A 16322-nucleotide genomic window follows, 5' to 3' on the forward strand; every position below is an offset into this window, starting at 1 on the left:
TCAGAAGCTTTTGTAGACCACAGTTATACTGAATTAAAATGAGTGAAAGTTTTACCAAATGGAAAGGGATCATGTAATCAGTTCACCAGTCCTAACGTTTAAGTTTCTGTTGAAATCAGTGTAATAAAGACATTTGTAGATGCGAATGAGCCATCATTTTTTGGGGTTTTGCTTCTGAGAGTGCCTAATTGCACATATAAGTTAAACCAATACTTGTGGGGAGGTCATTGGAGGGACGAATATCCAGGACAGAAGACAGGATGCTTTAATTCTGTCATTTAACTTGGTAGCTAGGTAGGCTCCCTAGAGGAGGCAGTTTTTTCTCTAGGGTGAACAGTGAATCAAGGAGTGGCATAAGTTGGCATTTCAGCTTCTTCATCACTGTTTTAGTCTGTCATTTGGTCTATGGGATGTAGGACATGTGCAGCAAGCAGAGAATCCACTATAGGTTGTGTTTGTCTGCTGGGAAAAAAACAAGTGGGAAGGCGCTATATTTAGCAAGAATGAAATGGAATTCTCTGTGTCATCTGTGCTCCAGGGATTGGAGGCCTGCTCATGAGACCATAAAAGCCAAAGGGTCTGGAAGAGGGATTTCTCCATTAGCTCCCCACTCCTTTCAGGGTCAGCTAAGGGAAGGAATCCGTGCAACTGGTGCTAATCCAATACTGGGAATTGCAGAGCCCTTCTGTGAGGGACTCTCGTGCCACAGGAGTCTTCTCTCACAAAGGTCATCAGGACCTTTGAGCTAAGTACCTCAATCTAGTTTGGGGGGAAGAAAGGAAAAGGGTTCTTTTTTTCCATTTGAGTATTTTTCAGATTTAATGAGCTTTTCTGTCAGGTCTTACTTAGGCTTAGCAATACGACCTGTAATAACTTAACACTGCCTAATGGGATGGCATATTGAGTGTGGATTGCTTATCACTACATAATCACAAGTTGCTCTGATAGTAAAGAGTCATATTGTTAGCACAGTGCTTGGAGGGAGGAAAAGAAGACAAAACACATACTATTTGGGCGCATTTTTATAGCAAAGCTCTGTCTATACACATTGACAGTAGAATTAATTTCTCAATAACCTCACAGGCGGCACTGGTAACAAAGCTGCGGATTCCTGAACTCCAAGAATATAGGAAGCATAAATATTTCTAGTTGTTTGGAGAATTTGCTATTTATGAGCGTGGTTAAATAATGCCAATGTTTCAGGTTTTTCTGACAGTCTTTTTGTGAAAGGAGCACCTGTGAAGAGTGTCTTTCTAATACAGCATCGTGCTGTTAGGGCACTAGTGAGGCCCTGGCAAACTGGACACAAATTTCATTTTACTCTCATATCAAGAGCCCCCCAGAGAGGCATGTCTTAGAATATTAGTGTCTTCAGCAGCACAGCCATTAAAGCAAGCACACAGGGAATCACCCATCTGCACAGGCTTAAGATAAGAACATTGCTGCAGAAGCTGATCTCCAGACTGATGTTGCTATTTAATGTGGCTTCTAGCAAACTGTGAATAAAACTCCTGGCTTGCAGATGACAAGTTACCATGCTAGACTTGCAAGTTCTTTCAGGAAACCAAAGCAGACACAGCTGCAATCAGGCTGCATTAAGCCAGGCCTGCAGTCCCAATGGAGTGCAATGACAGCAGGATTCTACCCACAATGTCAGTGGGCACAGACATCTTTTGTTCTTATCACATATTCCTTATTCACATTTCTTCCATTTCTTTATGAATCATAAATGCCTGTGATTAAGGGCAATGCTCACTTTGTTTTAGGAAGGTCTGGTACATAAACATACGGTGCTGCTTCATTATGCAACAGGAAATGGCTCCCAGAGTGAGCGACCTGCAGACCCAGTCAGATCAAACTTCTCCTTGCAGGGCTCTTGGGATGGACAGCACTGGGGTGTCTGTGCTTCACTGACAGTTTGAGGATTAGTGCTCCTGCAGCTGGTGCAGGGCAGCTATACCAGCAGTGTAGCTGTGCCTTAGGGAATGGGAAGCAGCCTGGATTTGTGCTGCCTACACAAATAAGCCCAAGACTCCCTGCCTTTACTAGGGAATAAGTCTTTGCCAAAATTGGAGCAATCATATTCACTTACTGAAAAGACCCAGCTCCCTTAAAATAGGTAACGATCAATTAAAGCCTTTTTTTAGCATCATGAATACTTAAAAAAAAAACCTCAGAGATAATCTGTAGCTGATGGTCATTGTTTGCCTGTCATACAAGGGCTGACATTTTCAAATGTGACTAGTACTTTTAGCATCAACTGGTTTTTGCTCAACTTGAGAGCTTCTGCTTTTGGAAACTTTTAAAAGTAGCTACTGAAAATAAAACTTCCTATCATTCAAAGAAGGTACTGGAAGGAAAGACGCCTGAAACCAGTTTGCTTCTAGTCATCTTGACTTTGAACAGTTATGATCATATCAAGAAGAAATTGTTTTGATTATGTAAGGGATAATTGTCAGCAGAAACTAGAAATTCAACCTTCTGTCAATAAATTGATATCAACAGCAAGTCTCTGTTTAGGTGGCACTTTTTTCTCTGGAACTCTGGCACAGTCGTCTCACTAAAGTAATTGCAAATAGGAGCAACTTCATTGGTGTACTCACAGCATAACACAGAAGCAGGATTTTCCTTTCTTCACTCTAATTTTGGGACAATGTCCTCTCTCTCATTACCCTTTTAAAACTGTGGACAGCTGGAGCAGTGATTACCAAAGAAGAGCAGAGCAAAGTAACTGGCACTAGCTTGTGTGTGTGGCAGCTATTTTCACATACGTGATGCTTTTTGGATGGGCAGCCTGCAGTCAGTGCAAGTGTGAACAGTCACCTTTGCATGGCTTCATGCACAGATTCTGGAGTGCCACACATACCTGTGTGAACCTCTGAGCTTTGTGAGGGGTCAGATACTGCTGTCCTTTACACCATGATGATCTGAGCCTCTCTCTCTGGCCTGTTTCTCTATCTCTCCTTTTGCATACACAGGAAAAGCAATGTGCATTGTGCATACAATGAGGAATGGAGGAAATCTTCCTTCATTAACAAACTGTAGACCAGGACTCACCAGCTGCTTAGTATGACAGAGAGTCACTATTGAACTCCTGCATAGAGAGAGATTCAAATTGAGGGAAGCGTTTGTGGAAACGCCTCAGGGAAAAGGAAAGAAGGCACTGTGTGTGTTTACCCCAGAGTCCCCTAAAATACAGATTTGAGCTAGAGAGGAGACTTGATTCTGAGAGTCTTCCTGTGTATCAATATGGAAACTTCTGCTGCTATAAAGCTGTAAAAACAACTCCTGCATGCTTGCTCTGGTGCAGCTTGCATTCAGGGTGTGCTGCTCTGTTCTTTGTGATGGTAGTCTGTTCTATTCTTTGCCCAGGTTTTCCTATGCAATCTGAATACTCCTATGGGGTTTGATTCCAATTTTGGGCCATATTCAGCAGCCAGCACAGTGCTGGAAATTATCACTGCAATGCAAACACCTGGCAAAGTGAGCTGAAGTGCACCTCTAGTGTTGTGAAAACTCATTTTCAGGATATCGACGATCCTTGCAATCAAGGAATATTTTTGTCAATGGGGCCTTATTATATTGCTCTCTATGATGTAGTTGGGGAATTGGGGTAGGGGGACTTCTCATAAGTTTTGATTGGACATTTGAATGAGAAAATAATTTCCTATTACAAATTATACTATGTACTATTCAGTACAAGAAAATGATGTAGGGAACTTTGGGGTTTTCCACACATTTGCTAGGCCTCAGAGACATCTCCTGTTTACATTTCCTATTCCACAGACATTTGTACAATTTCATCTTGCTCTCTCAAATGTTTGAGAGAATTAAACTTTAAGCTGAAGGTTAACAGAAGGAGATATTTTTCTATCCACTCTTTTAATATGGGTGTAAGAAAATTTGCTATGGTTTAAATTCAGATAATGTAAGCAGTAGTATCTACAAAGATCCTGAAGAAGTTGTCTCCTAGTGATTTTTCAGTGTATTCTAGTACAAGACTTGTTCAATGAGATGCAACAGAGGGACGATTCAGTGACAAAAAAAAAAAATCCTCCTTTGTTCTTCTGGAGAGGCTTCCTACCCAGAGCACCACAGGAATGTGTCTAGATGCAGATGTGTGCACTTTAGATAAGCATGTTCCTTCTCATGCCATCAGTACTGCTACTGATATTGCTGTTGCTCCTAGACATATCTCAGTCATGTGTTCAGTGTTGCTCATCTCCAGAACATGTTCTGCATATTCCCTAACTAGCTTTCATACCTCCAGCAAGAGGAGAGGGGGTTTAGATATTGCCTTCATTTTACACTCTGTGAAAAAGTGAAGAAAGTCATCCACCTAAAAAAGACCATGTGAGAAGCAGAAAGAAAATAACAGCATGCTTATTTATCATTGAAGAGTAATTTTTACTCTCCATCCAGGAGAGAATGGGAGAGAGTCCAGAAACAAATCCTTACTGTCAGGACACTCCTCTTGACTTCATCCCCTGGGAAGTTGTAATGGTTTATTATTTCAGTAGTACCTAAAACACCTGGGGTTTTTTACTAGTCAGCTCCACACTAACCTTTCTCCCATGGTAGTGTCCTTGAAGGCTCAGATTTGATCAGCCTCAGAAGAATGTAGTTGTCCAATAAACACTTTGTATCTTCCTAACGAGTTTTTAGGGGTTTAAATGCTGACCTTATCTTCTTAATCTATGAGATTTCCCTTAATGTTATACAGCTATTTTGTAAAGAATGTGGTGGTCATTGCAAGCTTTACTGAATAATGAAATAAGAGGCCAATGCAGCTGTGTGAGATAGGGAATAGAAGAGGTGAACCAATTATTCTCCTACCAGCCACAAAAAGTCTGTTTATATATGAGTTATGTAACCCAAGCTGACACTTCACCAGGCAATACTTCAGCTGGAAATTATGAACACCTTTCCCACCTCACCACACATGCTATTTATCAAGTCCAGGAATACAAAAATACAACTTTGAGGATAGGTATAAAGAGTTTTTAAGAGGCAGGTTGAGAATCTGTGTGCATATTAACTCAAAGGTAGTTTACAGATGCCTCTGTCTGGCCTGAACAAATGTGAGGGCGATGTGTCAGGATAAAAGTGAAGAATAAAAATGGAAAGACAGAGTTTTTAGGTAGGGGTGTCAGTTAACTGTACTTACATAGTTATTGTGTTGTGAGCCAGTGAATATCTTAGTAGCTGCATAAATCAAATGCTTCATTCAGGAGAATTTGCCTTGGACATGCTCTATAAGCTTGTGCATTGTAGGGGAGGAAAATCAGGTCTGGAAGGGACAAGTGTGTTCCCCCATTGCTCACCAGTGATGTGCCAAACTGAGAGTTACACAGGGGTGCCAAGGTGCTACCAGGGCTGGCAGGCCAAGGGGCTGTGCCCAGGGCCACCAGGGCCACCAGCCCCTGCAGGGAGTCGGGCTCAGCAGGGTCTGCGGCCTGGGCTGTGCTGAAATGGGGTCCTGGCTGTAAGGGAAGACAAACACAACACTCCATGCACACCCCCTGCCCTCTTCTTTCCCCGGCTTTTATCTGCTGAGCATGGCACCATATGGCATGGAACATCATTTTGGCCATCTGGGGTCAGCTGTTCCGCCTCTGTCCCCTTCCTGTGCACCCCCAGCCCCTTGCTGCTGGTGGGGGGAGCAATGGAGAAGGCCTTGCCTCTCGCTGCTCACCAGTAACAAAACCAACTCTGTGTCATCAACTCTGTTTCATGTACAATCCAAATCATGGCACCTTACTAGCTACTAGAACCAGCTCTATCCCAGCCCAAACCATCACAATACCACAAAGCACAGAAGGGAGACGCTCTTCAGCTACTGCTCCTTCTCTCCTTTCACATCTCCACCTTCAGAGTCACAAAATTAAAGGAATGATAAACAAATATGCTGTTGAGGTGCAAATGGCAACATTATTTTATTATTATATTCAGGCTTCATCTTTATTAGCATTGGATATTAATGATAAGTGTGAAGTAATTATGTATATAATTATAATAATTTTTATTATTAGCATCTTTTGACAGGTAGGAGTGTCTTCTCCTGAGGAGCCAATCTGCTGAAATGGCCAAAGTGACTGTAGCTTTCCCATCTAACCCCATCAGACTTGCTTCAGAATACTATTTTCCTCATTCACACTGTAAAATAAGGTTGTGTTTATGTCTTTGACTTTGTTTTTAATACACTTTGTTGAGTTTTGGTATTTCTCCTTGCTTATGACAGCAGTAGTCTGGAAAACCAGGGCTTGGTGCTGTGTTGTGCCACTTCTGGAGCAGGCTGCAAGTATAGGTGGAAAGGGTATTTTTTCCTTTAGATGAGAAGCCTGTAAGGATTAACAGAACAGTAAATAAATCTATTCTATGGACAGATTATAGTCTAATTAGAGACTTCACAAGTCTCTATTTAGACTGTCTCGAATTTACAACCTTTGAATTTTCAGGGAGTTTTGGTTGTGAGCAAATGTAAAGTCCATTGTGAAACCTGGCTCTGGCCACCAGACTGCCAATACACTACTCCATGCAACATCAGCAGCTGACCCAGACCAATTGAAAATTTCTCTCAAGTAGCATTTGGTTTTAGGTTCAGAGAAAGTTCACATATCTGTCCATTGTTCCAAGGTTCTAGATTATAATTGCAGATTTGCAGCATTTTAATTTTATTGTCTTTAAGCATTATTGTATTTAGGCTTGCATGTGTTTAAGTATTCTTGAATTCAATTTAAAAACAGATCAAAACAACCATTCTAGATTTACAACAGAGGTTAGGGTAATATTTACCTTCTACAGAAACCTCTGTCTTCTGATGTCAACCTGTGAAATAGGCTAACTTATATATTTTTTTCATTTTGCTTATGTTTTCTTATCATCGCATCCCACCCAACACAGCTAAGCTTTCAGAAATCTTTAGTTCCGGCATAAACTGAAACATAGAGAATTTATATGATTTTGGATCAAGGGATAAGGTTTTATAGGGTTGCAAATAAATCCTCTACTTACTGACATCTAGACTTGTGTTTTGTGTTAAGGCTCTTGTGGGACTGGAGCAAGGGGGGAGTCAAAGTCTCTGGGCTCCACAGAAAGGACCACACCCCACTTATATCTGTGAGCTATACAAACACCTTCTCTGCACGGGAAATTAAATCTTCATTGACAAAAACTGTTGAGAAAATAAAATATTGATCTTGCTTGTGAGACTTTTATGTTATTCAATTAAATTAGTACAATACCTTTCCTACTAGTAAAATAAGAGTGCCATTACTATATGGAAATATAATGTTCCATAATATTTTTATTGTGAGACAGGGGATACCTCTTACAGCACTCAGAAGTACAGTTTATACATGACTATAAAGTTAGTTGTGATCCATAAACAGCAGATATAGATCTCAGATATAGCTTTGGAAATCAGTTTAAAGGAAAGTGCCTTATTCTCTTTGCAATATCATATAAAAGTAGCATCATTTAAAAAAAATCATAATCTCTTCTAATTTTTTTATACTGAAAGACAATGAGACATCATTCTAATATTTAAATTGGAATATGAGTCTGACAATATTTTTTGCTACTGCATTTTCTAAAATTAAAAACCCTTTCAAAACTAATAATGATCCAGAATCCATGTCTACTGCAGCCAGACACATGAATGTACAAATTTGGGCATACAGTAATGGCTAGTGAAACATAAGGGACCTAATAGAATGAGATTTGTGTGGGAGAACTGTGTTGGGATGTGACTATTTCTTTACCAGATGATGAGATGTGAATATGACTTGGCAGGTGCAAATGGCAGCTGTGGCCTCCTTTTTTTTTTTTTTTTTTACCAGGCTAGTTCTTTCTTTGTCCAAAATCTGCACTTTCTTGGAAGTACCTGTAGTACCTGGCGTTTATGTGAGTGTGTTAAATAAGACCAAGGCATCCAGCTGTGGACACTTATGGGTATGTATCCCACACAGCTTTTTGTTTAAAGCCTTTACTGAGCAAATCTGTTGCATAATATAGGCAGGAAGCTAATCTTGTATAAGTTGCTTGTAATAGGGAACATACTTCCAAATAATTATTTTTCATTTTATAATATTTGGTAACATATTGTCTGAACTGTGGAATCCTGGCATATTTTCTCACTGCAGTTTCTCCCCGCCCATGTGCATCCCCCTACAATCGTCCCAAACGTGCCTTAGCAGGGAAAACAGAGCATATTAGTCTACTGGGATACAAGTAGCAGCTGCAATTATGATCAGAGAGTTCATAATATCATTTAATAAAACAACTGCTCAGTTGCTCCACTAATGCATTGGAGAGTATATCCTATACAGCTACTTTCCATATAACTGCTTGGCCAGTGTTCACTCTCAGCCTTTCTGCTCTTTCAAAACATCATTAATTGTGCTTTCCACTGAGGCTGGCCTTTCCATCTGAACACTGTCTTTATGCCCCCCCCCCCTTTTGGACCAGCTTGTCTGTGGTTCCAAACTTTGACCATCCTGTTGCCAGGAATGAGCATTGTGCCTTCAAGCAGCATTAGAGACTCTCTGCTACAGAACTGTCATCCTGGACAGAGCTGAGGGACAGGGAGGGCATCAGGACTGATGTACCTTTGCAGTGATGGGAGAATGTCTGCACCTGATATCTACGCTACCAATATGGAAGCACTCCCCAAGTTAGTTTTAAAGACAGGTTTTGTGATTGCAGAGTGAAATCAACAGACTCCGGTTTCAAGAGGTGTAAGCTGTGTTGCAGAAGCATTAAAATAAAATAAATTGATTATACCCTTTGTCTTTCACAGTGTATATAATCTCTTAAAAAAACTCCCCAACATTTAATTTTTCTTACCTTTTGTTATTTGCACGAATAAACTATTTATATGGGGGCAAAGGTTTTATTATGAAAATTGATGCAATTTGATAATACATTAGAGAAGGAGTAAACATTTGTAATGATAGCAGTTAAGATTCAGCAAGTGAAAGACTCTTCTCTCTAGTAATGGCATGTATAAATAGCCCACAAACAAAACATAGTCCATGTTATGGCCTGCTGGGTATAGCTGTTGTGTGTTAAGTGAGTTTATTTGGCCTGTGGTTATCCTCCTCTCCTCCAATCTGTGAGATGTGGACTATTTTCCTTGAGGGGCTAATCTCAGCCCACCTCTCTGAGACTGTCATATTCCATAAACCTTTAAATAAATAATAAATAGAAGTGATTTTTTAAAATGATGGATTACTTTTGATGTTTTAATGGACAGGTGCTGATAATTTTTTCAACTTCAAAGTCATTTAATACTATCTTTTACCAGCTTTGGACACAAGATCTACCTGATAATACACTCAACAGTAGCAAAAAAATTGCCTACATGCAAGCAGATACATATAAAAGGCTATTAAATCAATGATCAGTAATTTAGAAAAAGTTGATTTGAATTAAGAAAAGCTATAGAAGGAGTGAGATATGGTGAGTTCCATATATATCTACATCATTCTTCACATGATCTGTGAACTTGACTCATGAGTATTATCTCAGACACTTAAGTAACTGTATTATGAAAGTATTTTTCCGCAGTTGAAACACTAAATAATGCATAAAAGACTTATTTCCAAATACTGTAGTGTAGTTGCATCAAGGATGGATCCAGAAGTATTTATAGCTGGCATGCTACTGAAATTTTTCTTAAAATAAGAGCTCAAAGCAGAAGATATCTATTTATGAATTATTTTGGTGCATGCTAGTTCAGTAACTGGCACAGTGTACAAGCAGCCAGCCTTCTACCAGTTGTACTATCTTATTGGCTTTACATAGTCAGAAGTAGTTTGTGTTCTTTGCTTTGAATTCTTCCTTTTATTTAATACTATGGCAATTTCATCTCTTTCATTTGTAAAGCTCAAGCTGTTTCGCTTTCTTGCCTTGTGACTTGTATCTTTCATTTCTTACTTGTAGCCTAGAAGGGAGAGCTGCAGTATGATCTAGTTTGGTTAACTTAAAGATGACAATAATCTCCTAAGTGTAAGAGGAGGACAAGAATTTAATTCTCTGTAGTTTTTTTTTTTTCATTTCCCAGTGAAAAGCAAGACATTTTTCCCTTCCTTTTGAGTTATGACTCACTTCTCCAGATTTTGTTTTGATCTGAGTAATTAGTGGTTTTTTGTCTTTTATTCTTTATTTTTAGCAGCTACAGTCTATCTCCCACTTAGTTGCTGACATAAAAATATTAGCAAAAAGATGTTGCTCTAAGGGTAAGGAAAATCCATTCATAAAAATCTCAGTGAGGATTAAGTGGGATTCATCCAGGAAAGATCAAGGGTTCAAAAAGATTGTTATTAAACATGTTTATAGAGTTCTTTGAGAATGCAGTATATTCCCTGTTCCAGTAAGCTCACAGCTCAGTTGGAGGGAAGAGAGATGAGCTGAGTGTTGAGGAGAAAAAGGAAGGAAGGTTCCTCGAAGGAAGGAGTTGAGGGAGGAGTGAGAAGTTATTTGGAGTATAGGAAATGTGAGATGGTGCCACACACGGAAGGGGACACAATGTCAGGAATGAGAGGAGGCGACTAAAGAGCTGAGGGAGCCTTTAACAGACCTCATCACAGTGTTGTCCCGTTTCTTTGCAAGTGAGACAAGGCGTGGAGGAGGCTCGAGACGTGCTTCTAGCTCTCTGTCTCCTTAGGGGCTGTGAAGTCTTATGAAAACCTGTTTCCTTTGGAGTTGCCTTGTGTGAAAATCCCAAAAAAAGTTAATATGGAGTAGGATATTGGTAGAAAAGATTGAACACCTCTGTTTTTCATGAAAAGGACACATGCTTCATGTCTAGACCTAATAGTAATGACACCTCATAGGCACTGTCTGCTGGTGTGAAAAACAGGATTTTGTGATTTTGTGCATAGACATAGATGATTCTCTGCTCAATCCTTGAGAGAAGGAAAGCCAAAGCTTGGTTAGCCCAGTGCAATGGTCCTTGCATGGGGTTAGGATACAGGAAACTAAAAAGGAGGAAAATCTACTTCTACAGAGTTCTCACTGGGCTCCCATTTCTGCTGTTTGCAGAACATGAGGACCAGGGTATTCCACAGAGCTCAACTGCTGGATATAAAGGCAACTGGGGGGATAAAACCCAGACCACCTTCATGCAGAGTTTCAAGATCTTAACAGCCAGGAGTCAAAATTCAGGGAATTATTTTTCCTTTCTCCCTTGTGTTCATCATCTCTTCCCCAGCCCTTCAGATTTCCTTTGATGGGCACTGAGGCTCCCCTGCCCTTATGCACTGGCAGGTTGGTCCAGGCCCTGTAACAGGGCTGGCAGCTCCTTTTTCTCTGGTGAGAAGTTCCTCTGGGGGTCAGAGTGGCAGAACAGCTGCTTAACCTTGTTCAAACCACCCCCTCCATTTTTTGGCTGCATCCAGAGCAGCTACAAGAATACATCCATGCCTACAGAGAAGCTGAAAACAGAATTCCCTAGCACAGAGTATCTAGAGTTCATATGTAAATTTCTGGAATAATTACCTTCTATTCTTTAAGGACTACAAGAAAATAGGATTTTTTTCTTTTTTTCTTTTTTGCATGTGACCATCATGTCCAAAAACACAAGCGTTCTGGATAATGAGTCAATATCTAATTAAGGACATCACCAAACTACACTTATTTCTCAGACTTAGTATCTTCCCACTGGGAATATTCACTAATCTCTCACTGATTAATTACTGTAAAGACTTATGCTTCTGGATAATTATAAGATGTGTGATAATGGATCAGACCTTTAATCCATTAAATCTGGTATCTTGCTTCTGACTCTGACCAATAGCTAATGCATCTCAGAAAGGTGAATAACTCCATGCTGCAAATACTCTATTGTAGAATGTGGAAGAAGGAGCCCTTCCTCACCTCACTGGGTAATTGCTTTGAAGTATGAGATATAATTACCATTATCTTAGTCCATGTAACTATGTGTCATAAAATGATGAGTACTTAGTGTGTGGCAGACTGAAAATAGAAGGATCTGAAATAACCTCTATTGGATAATATAAGTGGGGTATGTCTAAGAGAATGTGGTTAGCTGTACCAAAACTTTGGAATCCTTTACTCAGAATCAAATCTCAAGATTCCATCTAACACCTACTTTTTAATGTCAGAAAGAAACATACCTTTGAAAAAGCCACATCATGTTTTTAAAGTTTAAGGCACTTTAAAATGATTTTCCATCTTGTTACCTATTGTCACTGGAGATTTGTTGTGGTGAATTATCTCAAGGAAGCCTTGCAGGGAGTGTGTGCACCTGGCTGCTGGCCTGAGAGGCAGCAGGAAATAAGAATGTGTGGGACTGCAGGAAGGGGCTGGTGGCTTTGCATGGAAACTCTGCCACTGTCAACTGCAAGGGGCTTGTCTTTATTGTTGGCCTCAGAGGATGTGTTTTAAAAAAGCTCTTTTGATATAAAAGAAGATTCTTTGCCTTCACAGAGTTATCATTCAGTAAGGTTTTGGTCTGTTAAGCAGAGTTAAGCACACTTTTTTTCACAACTGGAGCCAGAGCCTGCGGCACCTGTTTCCACATTATTGCAATATCCTCCATGGCTTTATGCTGCTTTATGGAAAGAAAGCTTCTCTAAAGCACAAGAATACTGTTTGGGGTATTGCAAGACTCAAGGAAAAGAAGGGACTAAAAGTCTCTGGATACAGAGAAGTTAATTTATTTTTGTCTAATACCCTAATTAATAATGTGTAGACATGGGGTCTTATTCTGACAGAAGGAGTATTGGCTCTGCCCTCATGGATTTCGTATCTACAAGAAACATAAATGCATAACAAGTGATGGCCAATCTCTGCCCACATGACTAGGACTCCTGCAATGGGAACTGTGTGCTGGATCCTGATGTCCTATCCCAGTCCTTTGATTTCAACAAGGATTTTTTTTTTTTCCTGGAAAGAACTGATTTAGAACAATGCTTTTCTTCCAAACAAGATTTTGCATACAGACCTGGATTCTGATTTCACATAGAAATCAGAATGTTTTGTGTGATGGTAATTCACCTGAATTAAGTGCCCTTACTCCTGGTTTACACAGACATAACTGAGGGCAGAATCAGATCTTACATGTTGACACATATGGGTGACTCTAACCAACTGGCATACAGTAGGCACCATTAAAATCTTGACATTTACTGCTCGTAGTAGTTATATTTCCTGTGCTATTTGCAGTATTCCCAAGTCTAAGAGTAGGAAATCCTTTAAATACTGCAGTAAAAGTAAATCCCACAGTGTGATAAATGTCAGGATTTAAGGGAACCCAACTTTGTAGTTGTTTTCTTCTTATTTTTTATTGCTGTGTTCAAACTTCTTGTGGGCTTTTCAATTTTTTTTTTAATTTTTAATTGTAATGGTAAGTGTTTTGACCAGAATCTCTCCTGCCTTAAGACTGGCTGAAGCCTGCTTTGGTGGGATATTTCCTTGGTATATTCTCTGTCTAGAGAACTCATTTTTTCAAATATTGTGTGCCACATAAAAGGAACATGAGTTTGCTTTAAGATGCTTGTGAACATCCCTGATGGATTCACATACTTTCTTCTTGGTTACATCCTTTGTGGGGAGTGGATTGGCTGTGAGAATTGGTCCACTGATTCTCCACTGCTCAGGGCTTCCACTGGCTGGAGAACTTAGCAGGGAGATAGTGACATTGGTTTTCCAGTGCCTTTGTTAGCACAACCTAGTCCACAATATTTTCACAGATGCACACAGCAGCGCTTTTCCCACCCTTGAAAGGGAAGAAATTAAGAAGAGTTTTGGATGAGATTTCAAACAAAATAGGCACATCTGTAAATGTACCAGACCAGATTTAACAAAATACTTACGTTTCTAGAAACAATGATTTTGTAAATCTGTCTCATTCACACAAACTTTGATCCTTCAGTCTCAATCTATGATTTTGTAAATCCTACCAAATAATTAGTTGCATCTTTAGCTATAAATGTGATCTGTGAGGTAGTTTATGAGCAAATTTAGGTCTCCCCTTCTACCTTTATTCGCCCCCTCTCCCAAACTAAAAAGAGCTGATTTAGGCCTGGGAGACAAGGGACTGGGAGAGCAGTAATAAATGTGTATAAAGTTTCAAGGAATCCAGGGCTGTAGAATCACCTGTCCTGACTTGTCCCATCCAGAACATATTCCCTGTAGTTAAGACAAGGAAGCAAAGACAAAGAAAGTATGACAGTGAAAAAATGGGGGGAAATGAGAATTATAGCCCTGGCTTAAGTGCACAGTGTATTTTTGGAGAAGTGTTAATAGTGCACTGCCAGTAGACTGGTTCCTCTCCATGCACAACAACTGTTGGGGATGTCCTCTCAAATCTGGCTACTGCCTGGCTAGCTGGCATGTGATATAAAGCAGGAAATATGCGTGTGCCAGGCATGTATAACTGTGTGTGTGCCACTCCTGGTCCATCTGCAGAGCAATACTGCACCTGCCAGTTGCTTTAGCTGGCTGTGGGGGGAGGAAAGGAAGAGAGAGTATGTAATATGAGACAAGGAAAGCCCATTGTCTTCTCATTTTTCTTTCATTGCTCTGCTCTCCTTTCCTTTCTTTTTACAACAGAGTTGAACACCACTGTTTGTTTTCTAAAAAAAGGTGTCTCTCTGGGGCTGGGTACTTTTGGGGTACTGTTCATGCAGTAAAAATAGCTTGGCTTGGGTATTTTTATGAACAAAGCTGTCACTGTATGCTGGTTTGTACACCTCCGGGTATGATATATCTTGACTTCAAACCCCATTTTTACATGTAGGGGATTATATTAATTATTTGGATCCTTTTCCACAAAAGATCTAAATTGCCTATAAAGCAATACATTTCCTTACAGCTCATCAATCATCTTTCTTCTGCAAAAATTTCCAGCACCCATTAAGAGCCTTAAATCATAAAACCTAACTGCTCCTGAATAAATAAAATTTGGAATCTTGATATGGATGACCTACTATTTCATTCTGTAAGTGACGGAGGACTGAGTATGGAAATGAAATAAACCAACATCAGTTGACATAAAGGATGCTCCATCCTAGGGATAGATAGCAAAATCTTCATCCCAAGCACCTTCAGAATTTGTGAGTATTTTTGAAATGGATTTTTTGCTTTCCCAGAACTCACACTGTCTCTCAGTGAGAAAAATTAAGTTTACATATTTTCTCCATCCAAATTTAAAAAATAAAAAATGTTATTGCCTCAGGACCTCTCCACTGACTCTAAGAAATGTTAAAGTTTCTCCATTTTCTTTTTTTCCCCACTGAGTATCTCATCATTTCCCTGCAAAAAAGATTTGTAAAATCCAGATTTTTGTGGAGTCCAGCAATGGCATTTTGGAAATAACAACCAGAGCTAAATTTCTGCATCCTTAATAAGATTTAAGTTTAGTTCTTGCTAGTAAAAAGAAGTTGTGCTTTTGTGTCAGACTGGATCTATTGCACAGAGCCCACAGGCCTCCTTTTTCTACTACACTTGTAGGTATTTGACTTTTGTGGTCATGTACAGGAAATTAGTGTGACAGGGGAACATTACATGTGAATCACATACAGTTGTGGCAATCCCCTCCTTGTTGTCTCCTTGGAACGGATTTACTGATTCAAACTTTTGTGCCATCACAAACACGGTGTGCACGCACCCCACACCAGACTGCGCAGCACAGCACAGCATCCGTGCACATGATATCCAAATTTGTGGCAGTGATGGTGAAATGGTGACAGGTCGGGATTACCACTGTTATTGCCAGGGAGTCAGGTTGTGTTGATTCATGAGACAGCTGTTAGAGGATGATCACATTAATAATGCGAGCTGTGAAAACAATGTGTGGCGATGCTAAAAGCTGCTTCTCAAATGACATGGTGACGGCAGAGCTTTTTGGGTATTACATGATTTTGCAAATGATACATCAGAAGCCTAAATAATATAGATCATTTCTACATATTTTATTATTAGTGTGAAATAAATGTAATTATAACAGGATTTTAAAGTGCCAGGTGGCTTGTATTGTCTTTTTATCAAGTACTTTACTGCTGCTCCATCTCACACTCATATTAAGTATATTTACTCAACACCTCTGACTTCAAACAGGCAAACTCTTTTATCTGACTTCACAGCATATTCTTCTCACAGTGGTGGATGTCATCATCATTTCCTTTTGACATTGTTTTCACCATGTTTTCTTACTTCCATTACTCTCCCATGTTTCTGCTCCCTTTGGTGCCTCCTGCACACACATGTTTTACCTGAGCAGGAGAAAAATAATGTCGTGTGTAGCAAAAAAGTAGATATATGTCTCCACTGCTGTGACCCATTTTTGCATCAAG

Source organism: Ammospiza nelsoni, chromosome 1 (genome assembly GCF_027579445.1).
Source record: "Ammospiza nelsoni isolate bAmmNel1 chromosome 1, bAmmNel1.pri, whole genome shotgun sequence".
NCBI lineage: Eukaryota > Metazoa > Chordata > Aves > Passeriformes > Passerellidae > Ammospiza > Ammospiza nelsoni.